The sequence below is a fragment of the Accipiter gentilis genome, chromosome 15 (assembly GCF_929443795.1).
Source record: "Accipiter gentilis chromosome 15, bAccGen1.1, whole genome shotgun sequence".
NCBI classification, from domain to species: Eukaryota; Metazoa; Chordata; class Aves; order Accipitriformes; family Accipitridae; genus Astur; species Astur gentilis.
The window spans coordinates 13,556,398-13,576,379 of NC_064894.1; positions in this window are offsets into that span (position 1 = coordinate 13,556,398).

A 19,982-nucleotide genomic window follows, 5' to 3' on the forward strand; every position below is an offset into this window, starting at 1 on the left:
TTGTCTCTGCTTGAAGTGTTAGTCTCTGATACACTGATAAACAGGGGATGATGGTAGTTCCTGGCATCCACTCTTTGTGCCAAATGAGAAGAATTAGACTAAATTATGGATTCTCAGAAAAAGAAAAAAAAAGAGAAACAAAACAAAAAACTCTCAAAACATTTCATCAAATTTTCACTACTGAGAACACATTAAACACAGTCTTTTACAAAGCTACACAGGAGTAGAATATGAAGAAAGGCTAGATTTAAAATATTTATATGATGATGAACCTATTTCCTCATTGTGAATTTTTACCTTCAATAAACCTGGAGATAGAAAATTGTGTTCAGCCTAGAGGTCCAAGAATACATAAGGACCTCATACGTTGTTGAAGTGGACTTTGGAAATCAAATGAGTGGGAGAACTTATTGCCAGATGACATGACGGGGATCAACATTCACATCCACAGAAGTCATGGAGGTTCTGTCCCGTTGTAGAATGATGCCAAAAGCTTGCATGTACAAAATATTTCCCAGTTAACTTGAAAAACAAGAGAACAAGCAAGTGACAACTCCTGACCTGCCCAATTTTATCACAGAAACAACACAGATTTTCTTCCGCCAGTCCTTGCAACCCAGAACACACTGGTTTGCATCAAGCAGCCTCCTCTGTCCCTAGTTGGGTCTTATTTTCTTCTGTTGTTCCCAGAGACCACTTATTCCAAAATTTCGTAGGTGAGAATCCAAATGAAAACTCCTGGAGGTATAAGGAGAGCAGTACTAATCACAGACCCCCTTCTTAGAGAATGGCAACTCAAGCAGATAAACCATGATCTGCATCTGTGAATGACAGTTGCTGTCTTTTATAACTAATTTGATATTATTTATCGAGAAACAAAGATAGTTCTATTAGGAGAGTTGTTTTTCTATGGTTCTCTCTGGTGGTGATGTAGGACACAATTAAGAAAACATATATCTTCAATGAAGATTTTCTCTACATACTGTTTATACTCATAGCCTATAATTCCATCTTTAAGCCCAGTGGTTTAAACAGTTTTCCATTGTTTAAATCTTTATACCCTAACACTATTTTCCTATTGCTATAAATTCTATTTAATTATTAATCCCAAGAAAAACTGATAACTGCTAGCCCACCATAATGCAATTCTTTCATCTCCAAATAGTGTAGAGGAGGTAATATGCCACTCTTGAAAATCTTTCTTTAATCCTTTCTTCTTTTAGAATACAGAGCCATGAAGATTTATCACAGTTCCATAGATTTCAAAAGAAGACTACGGCTTTGTGATGTCAATCCATACAACCGTAAAGATGCTACTTTGCCAGAGCTATATTGTACTTCTAAAGTGGAATGAGGAAATTGATTTGCCGTAAAATATATCTTATTACCCAATTATCATATCAGGCAAGCAAAGTTGTCGTTCTACTTTTTTTTCTCATTTCAGATTTTTAATCACTGAATTCTTTTCAATAATGTAAGTTTGAGTATTTCATAGTTTTATTTTCATGCAGCTAAGGTATAAGATCTTTTCTGCCTTGATTTCCATTGTAAGTGTATTTTTCTTTGCACAATATCTTTGTATCCAGTCACAACTGTTTACTTCAATTAACTCTTCCTTTTTTTGCTTCCAGAATAATATCATTTGGAAAAAAAACAAGTCCCTAATGCTTTACCATGTTAATGTTCATTCATCTGAGCAACATTTTTGTCACTTTTATTTCCAAATATTACCATGACTGGCTTTTGTCTGCTCCATGATTACATGGATGTGGAGTAATGATGATGGAAAAATCCAGGTAGTCACCCTGTACTCATCACACACCAACATGCTTTCAAAGGGTTTTGCTGTCCCTGAATCCATAATTACTGCTTTGCAGTTTCACATTTGCTGGCGTGTAACAAAAAGAGATCTCTTAAAAAACAGAAAAAGGAACTAAATAAAAATATCACACATCAATAGCACATTGCATTCCAAATATACTTTCAAAAATAAAAGAAAATAAATCAAGTGTCTGCACCTGAGGAAAGACTGCCCACTTAAATAAGCTTAGGTGCGGTGTAAGCTTCTTTCAAAGATGAGCTATTTGCCTTGGATGACTAAGCTCATGTAATGTCAGGTAACACAGATTGTTGCTCTTTGGAATTCCCTATGTGATCCATGAAACAACAGATCCCTTTTAAAAACAACAGCAGAATTATCTGGCTCTGCTGTTGATACAGATAAATTTATTGCTGTTGAGACAAGGCTTACAGAAATATTACTCCAATACCTTTGAGCTGCAGATTTCTTTAAAAAAATCAACCCACGGACAACAAAACCAGATAGTGTCTCTTTTTCTTCTCAGCCTGGGAAGTCTCTCCCTCCTTCTGTCTCTCCCTCTCTCTGCAAGACCGCCTTGCTCATACAGTTCCGATGCAGTGGAGCATGGCATCATGAGATGCTTATTCCTGAATTTAAATGGAGTGTAACGATACCGATCCTCCGCGAAAATAAGAACAAGGTCCCGATCAGGCTTGGGCCACCTTCAATGTCATCAGAAGGTGAATTAAGAGGATTTGGCAATTCCATGGTCAGCTTCAGCACGGATCTTCCCAGTTGCAGCTGTTGTGACCAGCTGGGTACCGTGTAGTACTCCACACAAGCACATACGCATAGACATACATATAGACACAGACGCACGTACAACTTCCTTGCATGCTGAAGCAAACTCCTCCCACGCTCTATTCCTGGCGCACATCTAAATGGCTGTTTTATACATATTAACCCTGTGAAACGCTGTAGGACTTTGCTATTCACCTCCCAGATAATAAACTATCCGTTTGCAAGCCTGTCACACAGTTCACAGATCAAAGAATCAAGGTGTCACCAGCCTTCTTTAGTATAGATATCACTGGTTCTTTACTGCCTAGTTATGCTTGCATAGCCCTTAGACATTTTTTGTCTTGAGGTTACTTACCCCATTCAAGTACTCTATTTTCCTTTTCACTGCATCTGTGCCACAGGCTTGCTGGCTGAAAAAATATCACACAAAAAATGCAACAGTGCCCCCCTCCCCCCCATTATTTAACTCACTTTCCTCCCACCCTGCCTGTCTGCTTTGGAACATAGTCAGTCTTCATGTTAAAAAAAAAGGAAAAAAAAAAAGAAAAAGCAAGCATAATTATAAATTTCAGATTAAAATACAATAAGGGGATCTTTATTAAAAAAAAGAGGTTTAGAGTGGCTTATTTTCTTTTGTTTTATGTTCAATAGTTTTTATGATATAATCTGGACTCGCTGTCTCTCACGAAAAAGAAAAAAAGTATGGGGGGGAGACAGGGAGCCTGGTTGGGAGTAATGTTTATACCTCTTTAGTAGAGCAAGAAAGTCCTTCTGTTTTCTCTCTGTGCTCCTTGGACTTGGTCTCCACCCCTTACTTAAAAAGGAAGAATGATGAACAAGTTTTTGTACAACTCTTTTTGCCAATATAGTGCCTGTGCCAGTAATTTATGAGTAATGGGCTACAGCTGTGATCTCCAGCTCTTAGGCTGTTTTGGTATTTCAGTAATTACAACAGTTTCATTAACATTTAAAGGGAATAGTCAGCTCAATATCAGTAAGAGACTATTTTGTACAGCGTGGATCCATTTTACATTTGCATTTGACATTTGATAATATCTACGCATAAGCCCTGAGCCATAAAAATGAGATGTCACATACAGGAAAAATTAACCCAGATGTAACTTCTTAGTAAATCTATGAAATTGTAGAATAAATGTCCAAGACTGGTAGTGGCATGAAAAGCACCTCTTTCCCAGTCTTATTTTCATTTGAAACACAGAACATCATTTTTATGTCTTTATGTTGTACTTGTGACCTCTGTGGGTATTTAAAAGAAAGAGAAGAGGGAAGCTGGATGAGTAATAAAATAATCAACAGGTCAAATATGTGAATATATTGTCTATATGTATCTAATAAAATCAGACATGCTTCTGAGATGCCAACTTTTAATTTTATAGCAGTCTTCATTTTAGGCTATCATTCTCCTTAGCAACTGCATGTCTTCCTTGCACAACTGAGGCAATTAACTAGACTCAACAAAGAAGCATCATTGGCATTAGCATAGTGATAATAGAGGGTCAGCAGTAAAGAGTAAATAAAATTCGGTGTAGACAGGTTTAAGTTGATGAACATGGGAATAAACAGTCTTAAATTCTGCATACCCTAAGAATTTAGGAACTAGACTGTTCTATAAAAATGCTAGCTCAGTGTTCAGCAGCAGTGAATAAAAGCAAATTAAATGTTAGGAACTACTGGAAAAGGAGTAAGGAAAAAGCATAAAAAATGACTGTCTAATTGCATAAATCCATAGTTCTCCCATATGCTGAACGCTGTACAGTTCTGATCACCCATTGCTGAGAAATATGGCAGAAATGGAGAGGGATCAATGGAAGGTGACCAAAGAAATCAAACAGACAGAGTGGTTTCCTTATGAGGAAGGATCAAATAGATGAGAACTCCTCATCCTAGGGAACTAGAACTAGTTACCGAGAAATGATGTAATAGAGGTGTTTGCAGTGATGAGTGACCTTGCAAACAAAGTAGGGTTACCAGGTCTAAAAAGAACAAGATGTGATACCTTCTTCTTCACACACCATGTAGCTCAACTTCAGAATTTCTTCCCATAGGGTATGTGGATGACAAAACCTTTTAGGTATTCAAAAACGAGGTGCTCAGAAAATAAAATTACGTTCTCAGGATGTGAGGAACACCTTCCCTGTAGCTGAGGAAATTCCTGGGTAGTCAACTTGCTGGAGGCTGGCAGAATATTCTGGAAAATGTTCACTATAATCCTTGTGATGTGTGTATATTCTTTCCTAAGCATCTGTTATTGACTGTTGTCAGAAATCATATGGATACTGTGAAGATGGTTGGTTGGTCTGACCAGTCTTGTTTTCTTCTGAAATACTCTTGTCAACACCCTGAAGAAACCAGAAGACATATTGTGTCTTTAATGGTAATGTAAATGGAGTTTCCTGTTCCTTCCTAAGCTTCTTTTTTTAACAAGGAAGCTATTGCACACAAACAATTTAGACTGTGTGAAAGACAAAATAGTAAATTTGTGTTACCTTCTAAGAAATCATTTTAGAAATTCAAACTCTGCTCTGAAAGCCTTCTCACTGAAGCCTGGTGAAAACGTCAAGGCACTGGTACCAACCTGGTAATAGTTAGGCAAGAATGATTTGAAACAATGCCATCTCCTACCAGATTTAGCCCTTGATGTTTCAAAGTTATTAAACAATTCAATACAAGAAGCCATCCGATAGCTCAGTTCTAATAAGAACTTGCATCATATTAATGCTATTCTGAAAACTGGGAGGAAAGTTAAAAGTAAAACATTGCCCTGTTTCATCCCCTGTGCTGCATCCATTTCAAAAAATGTGTATAGTCCCTGCAGGAGTCATAGCTAGCTAGTAGAGGTCTGGCAAGATTCTTGCAGTTAGTGGAGCTTTGAAAATTCAGACTAACTGATGATCTGACCTGAGTTTTCTAAACCAATAAATTACTATTTGTAACTGGTCTCTGATACTAACTGAACATTTTCTATTTTCACAGTCAGTGAAAGAAAGGAACACAGTCTTCTCTGTGTTATAGTCAACAAAAATTTCTTCAAATCAATTAAAGAAGCATTTAAGTCCTTTTTCACAACAAGCTGTGGAATATATTTTTAGTGCAAACATCAGTCCAATATTATAATGCTATTTTAAAAATCAGTTTTTATAAAAAACAAATGTAAACCAAAACTGAAAACACTGGTTTGTTTTTCTAGCAAACAGATGTGCTTCAAAACTGTAAGCATCAGAACAGATTTGGGATTGGAAAAGAATTAATATCAAATTACTGATCACCTATGGGTGCCATCTTTTAGTATATGATCTCCCTGCCAACACACTGGGCTACTCTATTAGCTGAAGATGGTGTACTGTAATTTCGTACATAAATAAAGGAATTCTGAATATAAGAAGTCACTCTACCAGTGCAAGCTAAATTATTTTTCCTTTCCTTTATTGCACTAAAGGTCCTTTCTCAACATCATAGGGTCTGACCTGTAATTAACTTCTGGATTTTAAAATTTCTGATAAGTTCTGTTGCTCATTGTCTTTGTGCAGCCGATTTGCCATTCACATAGAGTCTTTTTTAGAAAGCTGTGAAAAATAGTCCTGTGTTTGTCTTATGACACAAAGGCAATTGAGCTCCAATCTCATCCAAGTAATTTGATCTGAGATCTAAAAACACTTTGTTTAATATATGTTGCATGGACATTAAAGTGCAGAAGTATTCACAATTTCCATGCATTTTAAGCAGGCCGAAAGTCCTAGTCTTAATTGTCATTGATTGAGAAGTGAGGTTGCACAAACTACGTATCTCACCATGGTGTCGTGGAATGGCTTTAATATATTTTCCAGGTGAACAGCATTTCTGGCTACTATACAATGAAATGAATGAATAAATGTGCAATGTTCTACACATGTATTTAACATGGAGTGGTTGTGGCTAATATTAGAGACCAGTTTTCTGAGAGGAGCACAAAACGGTAACAGATACCATCTTGTCAGAATTTATTTACAAAAAAGACATGAGGTTCTACAGCTGTGGTAGCAAAGAGGAGACATACAATTGTCTACAGCAGAAACATCTCTTTTTCTGTTTTCCTTTTAAAAAATACCGTGAATTCTCAGCACAGATTGTTGCAGGCCTGGATTCATAGCACCCGCCTAAGGCAAATAGCTGAGATGTGTTCAGCCGGGACCCTAGCCACTGTGAGCTCTCTTGCCACTGCAGAAAGAAAGTTACCTTCTCCCTCGATGAGGTTTGGTGAGAGGCCTCTCCAGTGACCCACCCCAGCCTCAAGTGAAATGGTTTGTTCTCAAATGAGAGATGATAAAAACTAGGTCGCTAACCGTTGAACTGGTAGTGAGGAAAAGCACGGGAGGTTGCAAATAGCCGGAGACCGCTAGACTACAGGGAGCAATGGAGCCTGCTGACGTGAATGTCTCTCACCTTCTGCTTTGCTGGCAGGAGACCAAACATAGACACCACCAGGGGCACGGTGCGGGAGAGAAAAGCTCACACAACAAGCTATCGGCTCCAGCTGGGAGATGGCAGTCACAGCCATGGGCGTGTGTGTGTGTGTGATGATTTGCAATGCTGGCCACCTCCCAGTGGGCTGGCACCAGTTTCTTTGAACGTGCCCCTCAGTTCCACTGTGGGAAACTCAGACGTTAGCCTGGATCTGTTATGGCACAACAGAGATCTCGCACAGGCAACTGAGAGGCTAAACTGGTCACACAAATCCAGTAACCCACCCAAAGTGTACCAAGACCCACAGTCTGGCTCATCCCGGCTATCTGATCACACTCGGACCCCGTGGAGGCTTTTGAGAACTCAGGCAAGGAGAGTGGGAGCCTCATCTGCGGACATCGGTTGTGGGAACGGTCCTGTAGCTCCAGCTGGCTCAACCTGGAGCTGCGCGTGCAGTTCAGACCCACCTGTAGTTTCTCTTCTTAATCAGAAAGCCATTTAAGAGATGCAGTTGCAGTGCGTGAATTGGTAGCAAACCATAATATATCAAGCAAATACAGGGGGTAATCTGCAGCAGATCGCTAGGAATCTCACCTCCTCCTAAATTTCAGATGAGACCCATCGCTATTTCTATGCTGCTGAACAAAATCATTGGAAGAATTCCATCAGAAATTGATAAAGCACAAGTCTTTTGAAGACGTGATGCGCGATCACTTTTAGAACAACAGTAAAACCCACAACAAATTAGACTTTTATTCTGGAATATTGTTGTAAACATTCCTTTTTTTTTTCTCTTTTGGAACTGAAAAATTTAATAATCTCTTGTCAGTTGCGAAATTGTTTTACTTGAGGTTTTTAAAAGATCTTTCTGAAAATTAGTTTAAGATTTTCTGAAATTGCTTTAATTTTTCAGTTCAAAAATGCAATTCATTTACTTTATTTTTTGTTATTAAATGATCCATTTTACATAAACAAATATATTGCTTACTATTAACACTTTTCTTCTGGCTTCCCAGAATATTTTTCTAATCCAGAAAGAATTATCTCTTTTACTATTTGATATTGCAAACAATGAAAATATAGTTATTCATGAATGTTTTCTTCTTTCAGAAATGAAGATTCTGTTCTTGCTCTGCCACAGACTTCAGCTGTGTAATTCTGAAACACCTGCAAAATGCCTTCGATTCTAATGGATGTAATAAAGATGGCGTTTGGTCATCCAAAAAGATTACATGGTAGGAAAAGTACAGATCAATGTTTTAGATTTTTTCCCCTCATTGACATTTTATAAAACGTTACAACAAAACACAATAAAAAAATTAGATTTTTTTAATCTATAGACTTTCTTTCTGCCTTGAGAAAAGTTTTCATGAATTAAAAAAACCCAGTCCTTAATTTGACACATGATCTGCAAAATAGGAACAGTGTAATAGTGGACCAAATGTCCAACACTCAAATTTCTTCATACTAAAAGCAGATTCAGAAGGAAACGGCTACTACAGGAGCTGGAAGTTTGTGTACATCCTTCTTTGCCTTTTCCATCGTACCTTCTGCCTTATGCGTAGACCCGTTTGGAGGTCACTAAGGCTTTCCTGCTATCCAGAGACAGGAATCAATGTTATAGACGTCTCTCACTAATTTTATTTTTAAGTCTAATAGTCGTAAGGAATGGCCCCTTTCAAACATGCTTGGAGGGTAATGTATTCTCTGCTTCCATTACTAAAGTGTTAATAAACCCAAGTTTTTGATAACAGATGGTAATCTAGTGAGGTAACCATATTTCAGTAGTAGATGAAGATATTTGTATTGTTTGCATTTAATTTTAAGTTAGTACAGTATCAGAAATTAAGTGGAACAAATATATGAATACAGTGCGCCGTTCATAAAGTAGTAATATGAGTAATAATGAAGAATAGTGACAGAGACCATAAAATAAAAGAGAACTGCCAAAGTAGCTGACATTATCCCAGCTATTCTTTTTCCTCATGTACATGGAGTTAGAATACATTCTTTAACACATTTTAATATCAAATTATCTTTGTCTTATATTTTCAGTGAAACATGTTTAAAAACAAACAGAAAATAAACCAAATAATAGAAAAAGCAAGATTTGCCACTGGAAAACTCTGGAAACAGAACTAGAGCCCTGGGATAGAAAACCCCTGATGATATTGACTTGTGTTATTAATTGTGTCATTAATATTGGATTATCATTAATATGGAGTCATCTTCTAAAGAAACATTGACATTTTTTTGCAGAACAAGTTCTTGACTTCTTCTGTTCCAAAAGCTGCTGGTTTGAGCTTAACTGAAGTCTATATTAAATCCTGGCTCTAGCATATTTTCTCCACTGAGATTATGCTGTATATAGTCACCTTTGAACAATGCCTGATATTGTGATTCTCAGGACTGTAAATAGCAAATCAATGCAAAGCATTTTTCTGTTTCTGTTTTTGGTTTAATCAATTTAAGCTTCAGTTAGAATCACAGGGAACGTTTCCCAGAATAGGCTTCTCAGGCAGATCAAAGTTGCCATTATCAAAGAAAATAAGACTTGCTATACTGGATTTGACCACACATCTGTTAGTTCTTGCCTTGGGCAGCAGATTCGTAGTTCAGAGAAAAATGAAACCCTTAAAGTACATTTTGCCAGTTGAGAAAAGGTGAAAGAAGAGAAAACAATTTGGAAAGGCAGTACAAAATTTTTACTTTCCTAGACTTATAGTTGAAGACTAATGAATGTTATATCGACTCAGTTCACAAAGCTACACATTTTACATCATTAAAATCAATAACAAATATTTCAAAAAGTCTTGTCCGTTAAACTATCATGCATAGTATATATAGGGTCTGTGACCTGGTGAAATATCAATTCCATGGGTTAAATATATGCATGTGAAAGTAAGATTTGATCCCTGTTTGAAGCTCTTTAATTGTGTATCAACTTGTTTTCGTCTTCAGCACAAGTTCTGCCCAACTAGACAACTGAACCCTTCTTTCCTATAAAGTATGTACATTACATTCATTGCAGTCAAAACTATGCACACCCGGATGAATGCAGCAGAGTGCTGAGAAAAAGTCATAAGAGATAACTCATCACCTTTCTCTCCAAATGATTGTACTGAAGATGAAGGCTCTTCCACACAGAAATAGATTAGAGTACCTGGTAAGAGAAAAAAAATATGATTTTTCAAGTGCAAAATAGCACTTAATAAACAAAATAAAACAAAGAAAAATTAGAAAGTGCAGGCAAAACCCTAACACCTGAAAGTCAGATGTTCTATCTTTTGTCCTTCTGGTACTGAAATTACTTTGCTATAAATAAATAAAGTAGTAGACTCATTTTTTGTTCCTCACTACAAAGCTGTTTATATCCAAGATCAAATTTTCTATCTGCTGAAATGGATAAAGAGAAGGTTCATTATCACATCAGCTCTAACAAAATAAACTTTTCTACAAACGAATGCTACTACAATTTAAAACTCTTCTCGCTGATGTAACAGTCTGCCAGGATTTGATTAGCAACAGCAAGGGCTGGGTTCAATTTCAAGGGGTCACATCAAATTGAGCCCCCATCTAAAAACCTGAGAAAATTAAATTAAACTGCCTGGGTGCTCAGTGAGCTGTACTTCTCCGCTCTCAAATGATGAATCAACTGGCTTAATGAAACAGTAAGATGTTGAAAGGAGTGAAAAAAGAAGAAAACAGACATATAAACAGTGCAGCAGCCAATAGTTAGCTATCTCTTTGCTATACAAGAGACAGCACTCTCTTTTGTTGACGAGATCTGTTGTGGGAGGTGATCTCCTTGCAACCCTTTCCCATAACACCCAAGTATTTACTGTGTTTGCAAAACGTGGTGGCTCTTTCACCTATTCTGGTAGGTAGCCAGGGCTCAGGTAGGATCCAGCTGCCTCAGCCCTGCGAGCTGCGCCCTAGCCACCCCTGTGGCCTAGGGAGCTGCTTTTCTTCTGTAGTTCCTTCTGCTCTTTACCAGGACACAGAGTACACAGAATGTGATGCCTTCGGAAGCCACCTGAGACTAATGGTCTAACAACTAGAACACTTTTTGGGAAGATGGGGGAAGCAGATTTGAAAATTTGTAGGCAGAAGGAGAGATCAAACCCAGGTGTCCCACGTTCAGGCTATTTGTCGATGCTATTCAGTCGTCAATTGTACAAAAGCAGCAGTCACCCCTACTTCAGGTTTACAAAGGAAGGTTCTCCTTTGCCCTGAGTCACGCAGCCAGGCGCTCCTTTTCAGCCGTTTACCCTCGCCAGCTTTCAGGCGCTCGTAGCGAGCTCCTCACCGTGCTGGTTCTTATGATCCCCAGTGTAAGGCACCAAACTTTCTTCAGGCATCACCCAAGTAACAAAAGCATCCAGTGCAGATTCCGGATGGCACCTTGTGTGCCCGAAACCCAGAGACTTACATTGCAAAGACTAGTATGAAGCCCCTTTGTAGAACTAACCTTAGGTTCATATCATTTAGGGATCCCTACTAATCCAAAATCCTTAAAAGAGCTTCTAATCTGCTCAGTCAGTAGTGTATTGGGCTTTTTCATCTGAAAGCATTGAACTCCATAGGCAATTACTAGCCCAGGGAGCTATTTATCTCCCTTATCAATGAAGATATGAAATGTTAATGAACAATGTATGTCAAATAGCCGTTGGAAATCAGTAGGTCATTGTGAAAAACAGAACTTCCAGCCCGCACCTCTAAAGAAAAGAAAACCGATGAACCCTGAGTGATTCCGGTAACTAATCAAATATATCCCACGTGCTATAGTAAGACCTATAGCAAGATCTCTATGTAATAAGGCCACACATTGAAAGGCAATATCAGCTTTATCCTAGGTGGCACCTGTATTTATCAAAGCCAATGTCTGCAGAATCAGAAACTACTTTCCTTCTGCAAAAGCAATTATTCATTTATTCATTTGGGTCCTGACTATATTTTATCACTAACACATTTGGCTGCATGCAATGTGGTAGTTAGATCTAAAGCATTCTGAAGTGCTGGCAAAGAATTCCCAACTATTAATGCTTCTTTAAACCATTGCCTAATCTTAACATACCTTCAAAATTTTAATGATAAATATGATGGCGTTATTAGAAATATAATAAAAAACCTCCAACCTGTGGCACATTCAGAAAAATAAGGGTCTCACTGTTAAAGCTATTTGATATTGGTTCCGTCTCTGACCTCTACATAAGTGAAGGTTTTTTTCATGGGAGTTAGGACTGCCACTGGTAAGGGGAATTTTAATTTATGCTAAATAGGCCCAATACATATTTTTATTATTTTAATTCTATATGCCTTTTTCTATGAGATTAAAATATGAGGGTTTTTTTTGGTTTGGTTTCTTTTTCTTTTTTTTTTTTTTTTTTTTTTTTTTTTTTTTTTTCTAATTAGCCCCTCAGGGAGCTATATCTAGCTACAAATGTCTGGACTAGAGGTTTTTACATCTAAACTAAACTTCCTTGACTTCTTCTATGGTCACTGAAGAGACACAATGAAAAAGAGCATTTCTATTGGGTGTGGTTCTTTTCATCCTAAAGAAGATGCCTACAGTATGTTAGATGAATCACTTCTGAAAATCCAAGTGGAACATGTACAAAATTCTTTCTTTGGGTATGACTAAATAGAACAAAGGGTAAGGAACCACTGCATAGACACATATCTGTAGAAAAGGTATAGGAATTAAAATGGATTGTTAAACAAATATTGTTTCAGCACCCAGACCCAACTCAAATTTTCAACAAAACTGCAAGAAAAAAACTGCTTTCTCTTTGAGGCCTAGGATAAGAAGGGGCTTTCCTGACATCTCTGTGATATTTAAGAATTATCAAGTCAGACCAGCAGTTGTGGGAGGTGCAATAGAACATGAACAGTCACCTATGGGGATTCACAGACTGGTCCTTAAAGTGTTGTACATGTTCCAGTGAAAAGGAAATCTTTGAAAAAGATCAATGGAAAACCCAAAATTAAAGAAATCTCTACTGAGCAATGAGAATTCTAAGATATCACTTTGTAGATAGGACACATTTTCACATGGATGGCAAAAGACATATCCATGACCCTAAAAATACACCTGTCTAAATTTCACGTTTCAGTGTACTATCATCAGAAAACATTTGCTAGAATGTTATTACATGACTAAAATAATTATACTTCCCTAAGCCGGAATTAGGACTAGTTTGGGCAAAATGAAAAAACAATTTTTAAAGCTGGAAGATATGTCCAAATTTCATCTTAAGCAGCTGACTTTTAGCAAACCTATAAGGTAAGAATATATAAGAATGAGAAAGTTTTTATAGTCTTGATAGAAGTGTTGCTGGTGCCATTAATAAAATGCAATTTTACAGCTTATAGCAATTCTGATTTTTATTTTTTTTTTTTTTAATTTCTGGAGCATTAGGTTATTTCTCTGTAGACTGTATAGGAGTACTTTGTAAAGTATGCATCCTAGCTTTGCCACTCTTCCTGTCCCATGGAACTGGGATCAACTCTGATATAGTCTGGAGTGGCTCACTGGTGTATGTCCCAATTTTTGTTTACAATGCTATAGCCAAAACTTGATTTGCAGGGTATAAACAAATAAACTGATGACACCAAAAAGAGAGAAAAAAATTAAAACAAAGGCCAGAGGAGAATTCTACACACTTATAAATAGCTCTGAAATCAAGTAATGATGTGGGGAGCAAATGAAAAAGTAACAAATTTTTGAAATTTTAAGTATCAATGAAATTCAATCTGAGAGTTCATGGGCAATGAATGAGCTTCTGGAAGAAAGGAAAAGGAGAAATATAGCCTTACCTTAAAAATGGAGAAAAGGAAGGGCCAAGACATTAAGGACCTAGGCAGCTTAATTTTATTTCTTCAGAAAATGGGGAACAGGGGGCGGAATAAAAAAAGAAACAACAAGAAGAGCCTAGATGAATACATAGCAAGCAATATTCAAAATCAATTTTTCAAGAATAAATCATGTCAAGCCTCTCTACTTTCCTTGCAGGAGAGGGTAAGAGGGCTTGTAGGTAGAAGACAAGCAGTAAATATGTACACTTTAACTTCAGTAAGGCTTTTGACACTGCTTTACAAGACATCTCACAAGCTGACTGTGAAAACATGGATTAGATAACAGAAACAGAAAACTGAGCAGAAACCTGTACTAAGAGCATGATCATCAATGACTCACTCTTAAAACAGAAGGATGTAGCAAATGCATCTGTTTAGGTCCAGTAGGTCCTGAATAATACAGTATTTCCACTAACAGCCTGGAAAATGGAATCAAGAGCTTGTTAATGACATCTACTGAGAGCACCAGGCTCCGTCTGGCTGTAAGCAGATTGGGGAACAGATTTCAAACTCAAAGTGACTGTGACACACAGGTTTCACTCCACTGAAGGCAGGTGCGAGTTTTTCCACCTAGGCAAGAGTAATGAACTAAATGATCCTGGGTGGGGAAGAACTGGAAGAGAGGGCAGACATGAACCAGAGGTGAAAAAGGTGAACATAAATTCTGACACCTTAACAAAAGTGTGATCCATGAGATACATAAAGTAGCTTGTTCTGAATCTGTTGGGAGTTGTTGAAAGCTCACCAGTTCACAGAAGACATTGACTCATTAGAAAAAGATCCAGAAACTGAGAATGACCAGCAGTCTCAAAAGGGTGACTTACAAGGAAAGACAGAGAGATCTGGAATTGTTTCATGTTTCCGTTTTAGAGAAAATTTCCCACATTCATAGATATATCTGGTCTTTTAGATGAGTAATTTTGGTAGATGTGGTGAGGCCATTTCTAATAGCACAAACTACTGCAATTATTGTATTATGACTGGCGTTTTCTACTTTTCTTAGTACACTTTTTTCAGTTGTGCCAAAATATGTGAATACTCCGTCACAAAAGATTAAAAAAAAATGGCAAGCAAAAATAGCTGAGGTATATTTGTGTATCTCACAATAGTTAAGTATGACTTCTTTGACAGCCTGAGATTCACTATTATGGGAAAGACATTTATTTCACTTTTTAGAATACATGGGGCAAGTTCTTTGATTAGTACAAACTCTTCTAGCTCCATTGCCCTAAGCTAGTAGAAAAAACAAGACAAATAAAATTTTTTCATTCCTTAATGGTCCTTGTTTGTCAGTTGAATGAATAAATATTCTATAGGTATTGCAGCATGAGGAAAAGCTTTATATAATTAAGAATCTTGTACTTTTTTTTTTTTTAATAGAGAACTATATAAAATTAAGGATACTTGAGTAAACACACGGAATGAACCACTGAACTATATTTGGGATCTGGTAGCTTAGAAGAATGTGATGCCACATCCTCCTGAGGAAGTAATTTCCAAATGATTACCACTAAACTAGGAAAAATAACTTCTGCCCCTCTAGGACTTATAGAAGGGAGCAGGAACACTAGGAACAGGTCTTTTTTACCTTGTACAGAACCCCTGAGGATCTTGGCTCTTTCATTTATACTTTGGCAGATTTTGTCACGCCAATAAAATGTTATTGCTTGAGTTGAACTGAGCCATGGACTTTGCCTTCCACGAAGGATTAAATAAGTGTCAAGCATTTACAGAGACACCCAGTGTGCTACTGGAGTCCAGCTGTGCTGGAGATTTCCTAAATATTATGGAACAGTTGGAATTAGGGAGCAGGCCTGAGGCAGAAGCAGTATGTCTTCTGTTATTAAGACCTGGTTGCAATACATGATTTCCTCTGATGGTGCTTCAGCTGTGGGAAGAGAATGTGGCTGAACAGATAGTGTGTGTATTCCCAGAACTCCATTCATTTCCAAGCCCTGGGCCTGTGTGCTCACATATGTCCTTAGAATGACAAAAGATATGCACTGATCCCCCCCACCCCATTCTATTTTCTGTACCCCAGGCTCCACAGAAAATGACACAGACTGGACAGAGGTGGCATTCAGAATAGATTCCTGATCTGGGTCTAAGGATGCGTTGTGATAGAGTCCTGCAGGACTAGCCCAATTTAAGTTTTCTTCCACAAGAAGACTTAAAAAAATTAATTTCCTTTGTGGAAAACTACGGTTACAAGTATACAACTTGAGTAAAAAAAATTACAACTTATTAGAATTATTTATATGTCTCCCTAATTTCCATAAGATTATAAAATTCTGAAGAGATAGAGACCAAATGCAATTGTCACAGGCCATCAAAATGCTCAGAATTCAATACAGTAAATCTTAATGGGTGTGAAAAACACAGAACTTTGTAGTAGAGTAGAATATATGGTAAAGTCAGCAGTACCATTTTTTTTAATGCATAAGCTATCTGACACTTTATGCTGTGTAGATGCTTTTTCAAAACAGTGATTGTGGCTTCCTCTGCACTGACTAAATTAATCCTCTTAATCTGATGGTTCTTCTGATCCTGTGAGGAGAGGACTAGATTAATAACATCACTCCTCCAATGTTCCCCTATTATTCATGCAAGCCAGCTGACTGATTTTAGGGATCAAACAAGAGAAAACACCAGGTTCCAAATAAATACAACTGAATGTTTCTCTGAAGTTCTTTTGCTCTCTGCTAAATTCTTCACTGATTCTTACAATTAGCACCAAACCAGGAAAGGCAAGAAGCGCTGTGATTTCTGTTTTTTTTCTGTTATATTTAATTTATACAGTCTGTCACTCATGTAACTGTGACTTCTCTGGAAATGCTTCTTTGGTCAAAACATCCATGATCCAAACCACCAGCACATTGTAGAAGATCAATCTTTACTAATGGAAATGTGTAGATAATACACTGATTATTCATGACCTGCTTCAGTGAGGAGGACTTTGTGGACACATTTCTCCATTAAGTGAATGAATTCATGGCTCATTTGGATTAGACATATAACTCCATCTTTATTAAATGGATTGGCTTCTGTCTGCCTCCCCTTTCTTTGTGAATTCAGAAAACCCACATATAATTTTACATTTTAATTCTGCTTTCCCACTCCCCTTCTCCCTCTGCTCATTGGACAGATTCCCCTTCTTTCTCTTCATCTGTCTTTCTCACCATTGTCAATTTGTATCTGAACTTAACATTGTCCTTGGACCTTTGTATTCTTGTAATACTTCCCATAAAACTAATGCTTTCTACATCTCCACCTCACTACCCTCATCCTTCCCTGTTAATTGTCCCATTTCTTCACCCCCCACTCTTCCACTTGTTGCACCATTGCTCCATTCATACCTATGTTTCTTCATGTCTCTCTGGAATACTTTATTTATTTTAGCAGCATAAACATTCTACACAACCTGCCATTTCACGTTTTCCTCACTGACAAGGTTCTCAGTTGAGTTTCTGACTCTCCATATTATTAATGAACATGCCTTGTCCCCAGCTCAAAAGTGGGAAAACACACTGCTGCTTATCTATATATACCATATCCAGCCTTCATGGTCATAGTTCCTCCCTCCTTTATGCATTATTCTCCACCAGCCTGTACCCTCTTTTCTTTTGACATTTTTCTCATTTCCTGGTTGCACAAAATTTTCCAGACTCCTCCTTCAGTTTTGCGCCACCTAACGTCCATTTTTCTTGGCCAAAATATTATCTCCTTGCTGTCAGAGACTTAATATTGTCAGACACTTCAGGTGCTCACTAGCTTTTTGTATCTTCAGTAATGGATCTCCAAAGTCTAGATGTTTCAGTTTATTTTTGTTACCCCTATGTCTACCCCTGTGTCTTAGTTGGCAAGACAGTTAGCACCTCAGCTCTCCATATTTTTGCTTATTTGTCTTTTAGCCCCATTTCCCAACTTACTGCTTCCAGACTAACACTAGTTCTCTGTTGTATTAATACATCTCATCTTTCTGTCTCACTGTTATACATCAATTTTAAATTCTTCCATCATCCTCTCCTGCATGCTGTTCTTTGCACTCCTTTTGCTATCACAGATTGCATTTCCTTAGCTCCCAACTCTAGTTAACTAAAACTACATATTTATTTCTGTGTATTAAATCCTAACTCCTTTTCTCACTACATTTAATTTTTTTCTAGATCTTTATCCAGTTAACAAATTGCTAATTAGAAGATTTTGGCATCAGCTTAAGCTTCTAAGATGCTGTTAAATATGAAACACTCCTATTATATTTCCTTACTTGAGTTTCAATCCTCAGAACTCTAGGTGCTCTCTAATATATTCATATTACATCTTTAAGAATAAATTATGCAAAATAGCAGTGAATACTGCTGATAACAAAGGTCAGTCATCCCTAATGACTGTCCACAAGCACATATTTATTGGTTACTCATGCTAGAGCCACTTCCCTTGGGCTGTAACATAAGAATAGCATTGTCCAACATCTGAGTTGACATCTCTATAGCACCTGTACAGTAATATAACCTTCATACTGGGATGTATGTATATGTTCTGCATAGATGCCTAAATCTACTTATTATATAGACTTATTATATATATGCTTATAAACTTATAAGCATTGAAGAGAAAGAGATGAGTCTAGAGAGGTTTCAGAACACTTGAGTGAGTCTTGACTCTGAATCACCTATTAAATTAGATTTCTAAAATTAGTTTGGGTAAACACTATGAACAGCATTTCCAGAAGCCAATTGTACTCTTGAATATTTAGGGAAGAATATTTAAAGGCCTACAGGGAGAATCATAATTAGAAACTTACTACATCTGAAGGACTATGAGAACATTTGCTAAAAAAGAGATGCTACTAAAGAAGACAGTTTTTTCTTAGGACATCCTATTCCTAGTGATGGATGTAAAAAAAATAAACGCAGTCTTCACACTTGCCTTCTCTGATACTTGAGTGAAAATATCAAATTAAGTATTTAATGCTATCAAAGTTCATGAGTTTAAGAAATCTTAATTAATGCCAGCAGAAAACTTTCCAACAGAAAAATGTCAACACTTTCATTCATCTCTCTTGAATCGATCTTACTCTCATACAGGAAATGTCAGAATATCTAAATATAAATGTATAAATATTGACAATTTTCAGGGTGGTTTTTTTTTCGTCCTACACCTAATGAAGGTGAATGACAGTGAATTCATGAGTCCTAGGCAAGCCTAGAAGGACTTTCTCATCTCTGATGTGTAAATTGGCAAAGGTCTAACGTTTACGAAACTTATCAGATGAATAAAGTTCTTTCATGAATTCAAGTGTATTAAAGAATGGCAAGTCTTCCAAATTTTATGATACCCTAATGATACTTGTAATACGAGTCCTGAATAAGGATACCGCTAACAAATACGTATCCAATGCTGTTATTAGTAAACAGTTTTGCAAAATAAAATATGATACATATGTCTAATCAGCACTTCAAAAAGTGATGGATGTATTTAAAGTTGAAATAGAACTGAGGTTATTTGTCTCCAAAGGATGTTGAATATTTGTCCTTTAATTATTTTACAAAATAATTTCCATTCATGTATCACCCCTTTACAGGAACAGTGTCTAATGAGAAAAACTAGAAACAGTTGCTTGAAATTTACTTGCAAATAGTGAGAAAGCAAACACTCCTTATGATTCAAAGATAAGCTGGCAATTCTCACAGTAAAACTCACAGCTTCACAATTTTTTTGGCATTTGATATAAAATTTTCCTCCTGCAGAAACCTGCTCAGGTCAGAACCCCTTAAAAAATGTTTCTGACCTTGAGGCTGCAGAGCAGAGCCTGAAGACCAGAAGACCTGGAGGTACCTTAAATATTCAAAATTAGAAAGCCAGGGCAAAAGATCCTGAATTTATTTGGTCTTTATCATTCTGAGCTTATCCTCTCTGACTGGTGTTAACATAGCATATCTATGTCCCCTAAAGCATAACCACTGACAGTGACACTGTATGTGACTGCATGGCTTCAATCCTGAATTTGGACACATACAGTCAGACTTTGAACTGGACTAATTGCCTGCTTGAGAATTTG